Raw genomic sequence first — 12500 nt, 5'->3', positions numbered from 1 at the left:
ACTTCTTTCATTCTCTCTCTCTCTCTCTCTCTCTCTCTCTCTCTCTCTCTCTCTTCTCCCCACTACTCTTTCACCTTCTCTCTCTCTCTCTCTCTCTCTCTCTCTCTCTCTCTCTCTCTCTCTCTCTCTCGTATTTCTCCCACTTCCGTCTTTTCACAGTCTATTCCACAGACAATGGGTTTCATGGACACTTTTTTTTTTTCCTTTTCGTGTCAGATGGTAAAAATGTACGAACATACTCGCACCTTTAACGAAATTCCTGTCGTACGAACAGGGGAGAGGAGGAAGGAAGGAGAGGAGGTGGTGGTGATAAAGCAGGGTGAGGAGGAGGTGGTGATAAAGGAGGGTGAGGAGGAGGAGAGAAAGAAGAAGAAGAGAGAGAAAAGGGGGATGAGGAAAAGGAGGAGGAGAAAGAGAAGGAGGAAGAGGAAGAAGAGAGAGAAAAGGAGGATGAGGAAAAGGAGGAGGAAAAGGAGGAGGAGAGAGAGACGGAGGAAGAGGAGTAAGAGGAGGAAAAGTAGGAAGAGGGAGGCGGGGAGGAGGAGGAGGAGGAGGAGGAAGGAGAAGAGGATGAGGAGGAGGAGGAGATAGAGAATAAGAAGGAGGTGATAAAGTAGGGAGAGGAGGAGGAGAAATTAGAGAAGGAGAAAGAGGACGAAGAGAATAAAGAGGAGGAAGAGGACGAGAGGGATGATGAGGAAGAGGGGTGGTGCAGGAGAAAAATAAGAATAGGGAGAAAGAAGAGGAGAAGGCGATAGTGGATGACGAAGAGAAGAAGAAGAAGACGAGGAAATCAAAGACTCATAATGGTATGTGTTATATGTTTCCATCATCAATGTCATTTTTTTATTATCATTATCGTTATTATAGCCATAAGTATTGTTTTTACTGTATCGTGATTATCTTCAGAGGAAACTTTCAACAATAATGGTAGCAACAACAACAATTATAATCAGTAGTATTATGATTTGTTTATTTCATGATCACAATCGCTGTTCTTATAATAATAATAGGAGGTAATATAAAATTATTTTCCTATCACTCAAAAGTGTTATCACTGTCCTAACATGAAATATAAGTTCAATTTAGCAATGATAATCCCGTTATCAGCAACTGTGGCGTTATCTCATGCACCGGAAAAAAAGAGAAAAAAAGTCATGCATATAGAAAAAAAAGGGAAGAGATAGAGGAAAGAATAAATAAATGAGGAAATTTGTCACGAAAGAAATGGTGCGTGAATACAAAGGAAAATTATTTATACCAGAAGTTTATACAATGAGTACTGTCAATATGATCCTCGTATATTATCCGTGAAAAAAGGAAAGGGGGGGAAAGAGAAAAAAAGCAGATAAAAAACAAAATAACCAGAAGTGTTAATCCATGGTTTGAGGAAGTAGAGATAAGATTTGTCCCAGCTCGAATCCAGCTCCGGCGCAGATAAGGCTCGACTCATGAGAACGAGTCAGTGTTCGAGCGGAGGTCGCGAGAGACGGAGGTGCATTTTTGTCGGTCTCGCGCGTCCTTCTCCTTCAGTGAGTCCCGTTGGTTGTGACTTGACTTTAGAGGTGCCACTTCAGAGCTCTCTTTCTCTAGTCCTGTTTCAAGCGCTTCTTTTTTAATTTTCTTTTGAGAGAGAGATCTGTGCGAGGGAGAGTCATGATAAAGAGCGTGGCAGAGCTCAGGTGGACGATATAAGAAGCATTTGATGGTTCTCTCCAAGCCGTCATGAGCGACACCTTTGCCGAGTCGAAACCAAAGACAAAGTTTTCATTCGCGGGTTAAACTGAGAATTGTTTTTTTTTTTTCTTTTTTTTTCTTTTTGGCATTCGAGTGTCCGAAATGGCATGAGTTGCATATTGATCTCGGTGATAGTGAGTGGGAAGTTAAAGTTAGCCTCTGCAACAAGGTTTGAACTCGGTCTTTGTTGCAAGAGGCAATATTCGCCCAAACTTCTCTGGTGTCCCCCCCCCTCCCCCCCTCCATCCCAAAGTGCTGTTGAATGGACCAAAACGAAAGTTATTGTTAACTCTTAAATGCTGCAGAACATGATCTCACCACCAGGTAGTGTAACGTTTATTCATGTTTTCCTCTTCACCTTCTTCATCTTTGTCTTCGTCATCTTCCTCTTTTTATTCTCTTAAACCCTTCGTATCGGGAACCTACGAGAAAGATGGAAAGAGGAACAAGTGGAAACCTTTATTTTCTCTATTTCTTTCTCACATTTTGATACTAGAAAACAATAGTGATTGGTACTAAGGGTAAGAATTTAATTAATGGGAGGAAAACCATTAGCTTCTTATAAGACAACCCATATTCTGATACGGAAAATAATTCCATAGGGAAATTACTTAAAATGATATCTTGTGAAGTGAAGTTGCAAGTTAATTACTTTAGAAAACACCCCCCCCCCCAAAAAAAAAAAAAAAAAAGTAACCCCGTGAAAATAATCGATAGAAACGTAATAATACTTGAGAAAGAAATGGTTAATAGGAAAGCGATGTATAAGAACGCAAATAAATTTCATAGGGGAAGAAAACTAACCCTTAAAAAAAGTGATCCCCGAAAACCATTTCTTTTTTTCTTCTTTTTCGAAAATCCCAACACGACCTCGAAACGATAGCAACAACAGCGAGGAGAAAAAAAAGCACCCTACCTTTTCATTAAAAAAAAAAAATCAATGCCATCACAATAAAAAATTATAAACAAATCCCCAAAACACAAAATCGAAACGGCTGTATTAAACAGACGCAAGCGATGAATCTATAATGGCGAGGGACGTGAAGTGGCAATATGTAGCAGGAGGAGAGGGTGGGGAGGGTGGAGGGGGAGCACAAAGGGGGGGGAGGTGTAGGAGATGGAGAGTGGAGGGGGAAGGGGAGGGGAAGAAAAGGGGTGGAGGGGGAGGGAAAGAGAAGGGGTGGAGGGGGAGGGGAAGGGAAGGGGTGGAGGGGGAGGGAGGGAAGGGAAGAGGGCTAGGAGAAGGGATGAGCGTTGTGATCCCGAGCTGACAGGAGGCGGAAAAGGAGAATATCTGGGAAGTGAGATAACTAGAGGCGGAGGGAGGGATGGGAGGAGGAGGAAGGAAGAGGGGGAAGGAGGAGGACGAAAAGGAGGAGAAAGTGAAGAGAAAGACGGTATAGGGAGATGGGAAAACAACGGAGAGAGGAAGGGGAGGAGAAGGTATAGAAGAGGAGAGAGGAAGAGAAAGTGTGATAAATAGAGAAGGGGTTGGGGTGGGGGAAAGGAAGGAGGAAGGGAGGAGGAGGCGAGGGTTTGAGAGAAGAGAGAGAAGAGGGTGTGGGGAGGGGAGGAGAGAAGGAGAGGTAGAAAGGGAGAATATCTGGAAAGTGAGATAACTAGAGAAGGAGATTAGGTTGCGAGGAGGAGGAAGGGAGAGGGGGGAGGAGAGAGGGAGAGCAGGAGAGGGTACAGGAGAAGCAGGAGAGAGGGGGAGAAAGTGCGAGAGAGAGGGAGAGCAGGAGAGGGTAAAGGAGAAGCAGGAGAGAGGGGGAGAAAGTGCGAGAGAGAGGGAGAGGAGGAGAGGGTAAAGGAGAAGCAGGAGAGAGGGGGAGAAAGTGCGAGAGAGAGGGAGAGGAGGAGAGGGTATGTGAGAGGAGAGAGAGAGTTATGAAAATGAGATGACCAAACAAGGGATTGAGGGAGGAAGAGGAAGAGATGATAAGAGAGGAGGAGAAAGCGTGGGAGAGGTGAGAGAAGGAGAAAGTGACGGGGGATGGATAGGAAGAGGAAGGGAAAGGGAAGGGGGATACGGAGAGGGAAGAGGAAGGGAAAGGAGGGCGCTGGATTAGAGGAGGCGGGGATAAGGGAGAAAGGAAAGGGAGAGAAAAGGTGGAGAAGAGGAGGAAGGAGGAAGAGGAGAGGTAGAGGAAGAGGAGGAAGGAGGAACATGAGAGATGGGAAGAGGAGGAGGGAAGAGGAGAGGTGGGAAGAGGAGGAAGGAGGATGAGGAAAGGTGGGAAGAGGAGGAGGAAAAGGAAGAGAGAAAATTGAAGGGAAGGGGAAGAAAAGAAGGACAAAATAATACCGAGAATAGCCAAGTCGATGAAGAAAGAAATGGAAAGGAAGAGAAGGAAAAAGAGAGAAAGAAAAGAAAATCAAAGAGAAAAAAAGAATAAGCATAACCACATCCAGAGAGAGAGAATCAGAAGAAACAAGAAAGTGAAAAAAGTAGAGGAAATAATGAGACGAAGAACGACACGAAGAAGGAAGTAGAAAAAAAGAGGACTCAACAAAAGGAGATTGAAGATAGAACAAGAGGAGATTGAAGAAGAGGAGGGACGAAGGGACAGAATGAGTGAATCACAGAACAAAGGAAAAGACAAAAATAGTCACGAGAGACGAGTGGCTAAGGAGATGGAGAGCGGTGGATGCGAAATAGAGATAGTGCGAATATCGAAGAAGAAAGAAGGGAAGAGAGACAGAGAGAGAAAGAGAAAAAAGAAAGTTAATGTGTGTTAGAGAGAGAAGAAAAGAAAAGAAGGATAATGTGTGTTTGAAAGAGAGAGAGAGAGCGATGTAAAGAAAAATAATGTACGTGTTTGAGAGACAATGAGAGACAGAGAGAAGAGAGAGAGAGAGAGCAAGCAAGAAAAGAGACAGAAAATTGTTCAAAGCGGAATATCCCCATAAAGAGGACGAACATCGATGGATCTTATACCAACAGGTCCTGTTTAAAAAAGATGATTCCCTAAAATATACGTAAATTTACTCTTCTTGCCTAATTACACATAATTATTGTTATCTCTAAGCGTTAGAAATAACTATTACGGATAGGAATTAGAAATTACTGTAGGATAATAATTTCACTGTTTTAGATAATGATGTGCGAGTTTATTTGTCTTTGGTGATTAGTGAAAAAAAGAAAAGAAAAAAAAGAAAGAAAAAAAAAAAAGAAAAAAAAAAAAAAAAAAAAAAAAAAAAAATAAATATATATATATATATATATATATATATATATATATATATATATATATATGTGTGTGTGTGTGTGTGTGTGTGTGTGTGTGTGTGTGTGTGTGTGTATAAAACGTTAATACTGGTGTTGGTAGGAATAAATCTTGAAATGCGATAAACTGATTACAATTTACAGTGTAGTAATAACCGTATTATTATCATCAAAGTTACTTCTAGCTGTTAAATGTTATAAGAAGAAAAATACAGAATAGATACAGAAATATTCACACCAAAAATGATAATCATAATAAAAGCAATGATAACAAGGACTTATCGTATGTAAAAAATATATATAAACAGACCACATACGCCAGGGAGACAGCATCGTAGGTCGATTGCAATTCAGTAATTTTAGTGCAACACGGTTAAAAAGTAAATATATTTGTGTAGTTACTATGGTTTCCTTGCCAGATCGTATTGGTGATTGCATAGCGTGGTTAGATCTGTGATTTGTAATTAAGTAAATTAAATACATGCTCTTTCGCTCTCTGTCTGTCTGTCTGTTGGTCTGTCTGTCTGTCTGATAATCATAATAACTATCACTTATTATTATCAGTTCCGTAATTATCACTGTTACTGTTATTATTGTTGTTTTATTTTATTTTATTTTATTTTTCGTTCTGCTGTTGTCATTGTTATTATTATTATTATTATCATTATTGTTATTAGCGTTATTATTATTATTATTATTATTATTATTATTATTGCTGTCATTGTTTTCTTAAACAATATTATAATTATCTTCCAATTTGCCACTTATATTCTTATACAGTCATTTTAATTACTGGTTTGAAGTTCATTGTATTTTTATTATGATCGTTAGCGTTATTGTATGTGATTATGATGCAAAAAATAACTAAACTAAATTTTATTGACAACAATGATACACAATGATACCTGACGTTAGCGGTTAACTTGGCAAATATAATTTTTACGCACATACATACATATGCGTATATATACATATATATATATATATATATATATATATATATATATATATATATATATATATATATATATATATATATGTATATGTATATATATACCTCTATACACACACGCATATATATATATATATATATATATATATATATATATATATATATATATATATATATATATATATAAACACACACACACACACACATACACACACACACACACACACACACACATATATATCATACACACACCTTTACACACACACACACACACACACACACACACACACACACACTCACACACACACACACAAACATCTTTATACATATATATGTATGTGCAAATGTGTATATACATATATATATATGTATATATATGTATATGTATATATATGTATATGTACGTATGTATACATACATACATACATTCATATATATATATATATATATATATATATATATATATATATATATATATATATATATATATATATATATATGTAGATGTACATACATGTTTCTGTGTTTATGTGTTTGTGTGTGTGTGTGTGTGTGTGTGTGTGTGTGTGTGTGTGTGTGTGTGTGTGTGTGTGTGTGTGTGTGTGTGTGTGTGTGTGTGTGTGTGTGTGTGTGTGTGTGTGTGCGTGCGTGCGTGCGTGTGTGTGTGTTGTGTGCGTGTGGTGTGTGTGTGTGTGTGTGTGTGTGTGTGTGTGTGTGTACACATATACATATATAAATATATAAATTCATATATATATATATATATATATATATATATATATATATATATATATTTATATATATATGTACATAGATATTCACACACATACACACAATTAATTGTCTGATTTATGTATGTGTGGGTTTGGGAGTTTGTGTGTGCGTGTGCGTGTGCGGGCAAGAATGTGCGCATGTGTGTACGTGAATGTAGTTGTGTAAGTATTTATATAATGTAATCTATCTACAAGAAATAAGAAATAAATCTACGAGAATGGTGATAGGATTTCCTAAAGTCAAAATTAGCTTCGTTTATCAAAGGCCATTATAACAAACTCCCCAATTGAAATACAGAATCACTGCTGTTTTTCCATATACAAGGGTCCGCGCTAGCCCAGCCTGTATACTGGGTTTATGGCAAGCTATCAATTTAACACATAATTTCACATGTAGATATTAGACTTCAAAAACGCTCTCATCGCTTTTGTGTTCTGCGTTTGTTTGGCCAATCTGCGCGTGAAGTACAACTGGTGTGTTATTGTTATAGGTATAGAGTAAATATTGTTATTTGAAATGTGTGTGTATATATAATATTTATATATGCGTGTGTGTGTGTGTATGTGTGTGTGTGTGTGTGTGTGTGTGTGTGTGTGTGTGTGTGCGTGCGTGTGTGTGTGTGTGTGTGTGTGTGTTTGTGTGTGTGTGTGTGCTCTGATGTGTACCTATGTATGTATTTTTATTTGTTTATTTATTTATTCGTTTATCCACGCACACACACACACACACACACACACGCACATACACACACGTACACACACACACACACACACACACACACACACACACACACACACACACACACACACAATCACACACAATCTCGCCCCCCCCCCCCTACACACACACGCTCATCCTCCCCCTCCACCTCCACCTCCCTCCCTCCCTCATACACACACCTCACAGTTTGGAAAAAATATAAACAAACAGTTATCAACCCTTTCTACAGGAACAATGTTTCCTCTATAACAAATCATGACAACTTTTGCTAAATAGACACAGAAGATATTTAAAAGTTTCAGATATTTTTTTTTTTTTTTTTACGAACATGCAGGAAATATCCAGCGTGATGTTGCATCTGTATATAAAAACATATTGCATTTTTTCATCCAGTAGTTAAGGCAGGATGATGTTTAACTTTTAGAGAGACGTTTTGTTAGTGCAGGAAACCCATTCGGATAAAGCTTGAATGATCTCATATATATCTTTATATCTATCACTTTTTCTATATACATATATACATATATGTGCATATATATGTATTATAGATATCTATATCTATCTCTATCTATATCTATGTCTATACATCTATCGATTTATCTATCTTGTATATCTATAGCTATATACCTATACCTCTATTTATCTACGTGTCTACATATCCATAGATTTATCTGGTTGTGCAACTAGCTCCCTAATATATATATATATATATATATATATATATATGTGTGTGTGTGTGTGTGTGTGTGTGTGTGTGTGTGTGTGTGTGTATGTGTGTGTGTGTGTGTGTGTTTATACGGTAGCAGTGGTTTTCAGTTAAAAGCAACTGATAATTTTGGTCTCCCAGATTTTTAACTTGCAGAAGTTCGGTGCAACTCGTTAAAAAGTAATACCATCCCTCCTCGTTAGATGGCATTGCGAACAGAAAAAAAAATGAGTCTACTTTGTTTATATCTTCAGCGTGACTATTCTTTTTACTTAGTGGCAGAACATGGAGATAAGAATAGTCACTGCTGCTCAGCGAGATTGATTATATATGTGTGTGCATGCATGTATACGTGTGTGTGTGTGTGTGTGTGTGTGTGTGTGTGTGTGTGTGTGTGTGTGTGTGTGTGTGTGTGTGTGTGTGTGTGTGTGTGTGTGTGTGTGTGTGTGTGTGTGTGTGTGAATATTTGTGAATAATTGTAAATGGGTAACTTGTATAAAGAGTACAATAAATGGATAAATGTAACTGGCAATAATCTAAAATAAAAGGTGAAGTAACAGAGAATCAAAAGTCTTAAACAACAATTATCGAATTTTTAAAAATAAGATACTTGTTCTTGCAGTGATCTTAAAGGGTAATTTATTTGAGCAAAATCGGGGCCATGTGTATAGAGCCTCATACACACACACACACACACACACACACACACAAACACACACACACACACACACACACACACACACACACACACACACACACACACACACACACACACACACACACACACACAGACTTTCATATACGGAAATTCAATAAAAACCACGTATACACCCGCTCTTCCTCCCATGGCCATACACTTGGTCTAGAAATCTTTGTAACAACTTTACCCACTTCGAAACTTTACCAAATTCAGGAAAGTGGTTACTTGTCTCCTCCAGTCTGACTCTCTCTCGTCCTCCCCCTTCTCTCTTTTTCTTGTTTATCTCTTATGCTCTTTGCACTATCCGTTTCGCAATTACGTCTTTCCCCTTTTCGGTAATCTCGTCTTTCTGTCTGATTTGCATATATGTCGAAAATAAAAGGAAAAAGGAAAAGAAAACACGCACACACACACGCACACACACACACACACACACACACACACACACACACACACACACACACACACACACACACACACACACACACACACACACACACACTGTTTGATAATCCTGTCCTCACATCTGATATACATATCCGTAAAAAAAAGAAAAGAAGAGAGAGAGAGAGAGAGAGAGACAGACAGACAGACAGACAGACAGATACAGAGAGAGACAGAGAGAAATCACCATCTGTTTTCAACACGTTCCGAACAAGTTACAAACCACACCTCGCTGGAGTGTGCTAAAGTCTGGTTAAATCTCGGAACTCGGGGACTCAAACGCGGATGCTGCCACACTTGCAACACACTCCAAAGTTACGGAATAAGTGGCATAAACAAGGAACACACTGACAGGTTTGAGTTCCTGTCTCGATAGGTTAACAGGGAGGGAGGACAGGCATTTCACTATAGATCTTGTAACTATATTCGCACCAACTCTCGGACGGCGTGTTACCTATTTCGAAGTCGATCGGAAATCGTGTCATTTAGAGCTTTCCTTGTCTGTGAATTTCGTGTGTGTTTTTTATCTGATTATATCGCTCTTATCCATCTTTTCGTTCTCTGTGATTTTATATATGGGAGAAAGATGCGATGGAAGAAAGGAAAAAGGGAATAAGAGCGTAAATTGAAAAGGAATAGAGAATAAAGTGAATAGACATACGTAGTAAAGGAGAGGAAAAGAATATGGGCGTAGACGTGAGAAAAGAGAAAATAGGAATACGCAAAAAGGGAAAGGAATATGGACGGAGATGGATAAAGAATAGGAAGTAGAGGGAATTGAGTAAAGAAAGGAAAGAGCGTAGATATGAAGAAAGAGAAAATAAAGGGAACATGTAGTCAAGAAGAGGAAATGAATATAAGGGCGAAGATGTAAGAAGGACAGAAGATAGAGGGGATGCGTAATAAAGAAGTGGAAAGAAATATAAGAGCATAACTGTGAAAAAGAAATATAGAATAGAGGGAACAGACCGAAGTGATAAAAGAGGAGAGAAGAATAAGAGCGTAGAGGTAAAAAGACATAATAGATGTTAACGAGTTGGAAAGAAATGAAAACTGGGCGTAGATGGGAAAGGTACAAAGAATAGAGAGAATCTGCATTAAGAAAATAAAGGAATATAGACATAAATATGAATATGAGGCGATGCATAGAATGAAAGGATGTGATGAATGAATAGGAAAAAAGAGACAAAGACTGAATTAAAAGTCCGCGAAGAAGGATTTAAATGGAGTGTCGTCTGTTTCCATTCTAAGTTTTAAAAACACTCGTAAACACTTATAAATAGACAAACCATCTACCAGCGCCTTAGTTCTTATAATTATTATTAGTTGCATTTCACTTTTATTGCGTTGTATGTAGAAATATATCTGGATTCTGGAATTGCACCTCTGCAGTTCTTGGTCACACACACACACACACACACACACACACACACACACACACACACACACACACACACACACACACACACACACACACACACGCATATATATATATGTGTGTGTGTATATATATATATATATATATATATATATATATATATATATATATATATATATATATATATATATAGGTATTGGAAAAAATGCAGGATATCCATTATATTTATGAAACCCAGGCGGGGGCCCAGTATCTGCCACAAGAGGTTTTGTGTTCGAGGTTTTGCCAATTCTACGAAAGAAGGACAATGTTGGGCTTTGAATATAGGGACGGTGGGGGTGGTATGCAAGAGGAGGGAGGGGGGCAATTCCACGAACAAGAAGAGGAAAGAATAAAGTAAAGAAGAGGAATGAGACAGACCAAGAATAAAAGACGAATTCGAAGAACGTGCGAAATAAGGCGGAGATGAAGATAAAGACGAGCAATAAAGACGAGGAAACACAGCGAGGAAGAGAATTAAAAGGTCAAGTGACCCGAGCAGAAAAGACAGGGATGCGAAATGGAGAAGATGCGAGAGAGAGAGAGAGAGAGGGGGAGGGAGAGAGAGAGAGAGAGAGAAAGAGAGGGGGGGGGGAAGGAGAGAGAGAGAGAGGGAAGGAGAGAGAGAGAGGGAAGGAGAGAGAGGGAGAGAGAGAGAGAGAGAGAGAGGGAGAGAGAGAGAGAGAAAGATAGATAGATATATATAGAAATAGAGCTAGACAGAGAAAGAAAGAAAGAGAGAGAGAGAGAGAGAGAACAAAGAGGAAGGGAGATGAGACGGGTCAATGGAAGACACAAGATATATGTAAAAATGTAAGAATCGTTTATTAGAGTTGTCTCGAGGGCCCCGGGATCTCGTTAAGGCAGGGTACAGTTTTGAGAAACTTCGTGGAGACTTCATGGCATCTTTTTAGATTTTGTGTTGCAAGCGCCCTGAAGCGAAAGAACGATGACCTTAGCTTGATGTCAGTCATAGAAGCTGTTAAAAAGGATGTCCTTTCATCAGATCACGTGATCGCGCTTCATGAGAGTACAATAAAGATCTATGTCAAATGTGGACCGTGTGTTAAGGCTGTTGTTATAAACCCATTAACTCTTACAGGATTGGCTAGTGTCACACTGTACTTGTTTTGATGTACCACTGTACTTGTTTTGATGTCCCACTGTACTTGTTTTGGTGTCCCACTGTACTTGTTTTGGTGTCCCACTGTACTTGTTTTGATGTCCCACTGTACTTGTTTTGGTGTCCCACTGTACTTGTTTTGGTGTCCCACTGTACTTGTTTTGATGTCCCACTGTACTTGTTTTGATGTCCCACTGTACTTGTTTTGGTGTCCCACTGTACTTGTTTTGGTGTCCCACTGTACTTGCTTAACATTTTTGTTTTCTTTCTTTTTTTTTCTTGACCTGTAATGAGGTTTCTCGTGTAGCTTATCTTACGTAACACCTGACGCGCGTCTTGGAATTCACACACGCGAGGGGCGAAAAATAACACTCACTTACTCTTTGTGTTTATCTTAGGTGACCTTCTTGATCTCGACGACATTTTCTTTGCTTTAGATTGCTTTAGCTTCCTGTTCTCTCCCCCCCCCCTTCCCTACATCTTTTCCCCTTCCCTCCTTCTTCTTCTTTTCTTCTTTTTCTTCTTCTTCTTCGTCTCCTTCTTCTTCTTCTTCTTCTTCTTCTTCTTCTTCTTTATCTTCTTCTTCTTCTTCTTCTTTCTTCTTCTTCTTCTTCTTCTTCTTCTTCTTCTTCTTTAGTGCTTACGTGTTTTTTCCTTTTCTTAATCCTTCTCGTTTCCTCTCTCTTTTTGGTACCTCC

General features: G+C 38.7%; 1 protein-coding gene across 1 annotated transcript in view; it reads left to right on the top strand.

Moving 5' to 3' along the window:
• Positions 1 to 904: 904 nt before the first annotated feature.
• LOC119575033 overlaps positions 905 to 12500 on the top strand; it is a 35738-nt gene continuing 24142 nt past the window's right edge. Inside the window, exon 1 of the mRNA XM_037922362.1 lies at positions 905 to 2061. The gene's annotated coding sequence lies outside the window, so the exon portion shown is untranslated. The remainder of the gene's footprint in view (positions 2062 to 12500) is intronic.

This window comes from Penaeus monodon, chromosome 7 (assembly GCF_015228065.2).
Source record: "Penaeus monodon isolate SGIC_2016 chromosome 7, NSTDA_Pmon_1, whole genome shotgun sequence".
Lineage (NCBI taxonomy): Eukaryota > Metazoa > Arthropoda > Malacostraca > Decapoda > Penaeidae > Penaeus > Penaeus monodon.
The sequence above is the reverse complement of the archived record's forward strand: the minus strand, read 5'-3'. Positions and strand labels throughout refer to the sequence as shown.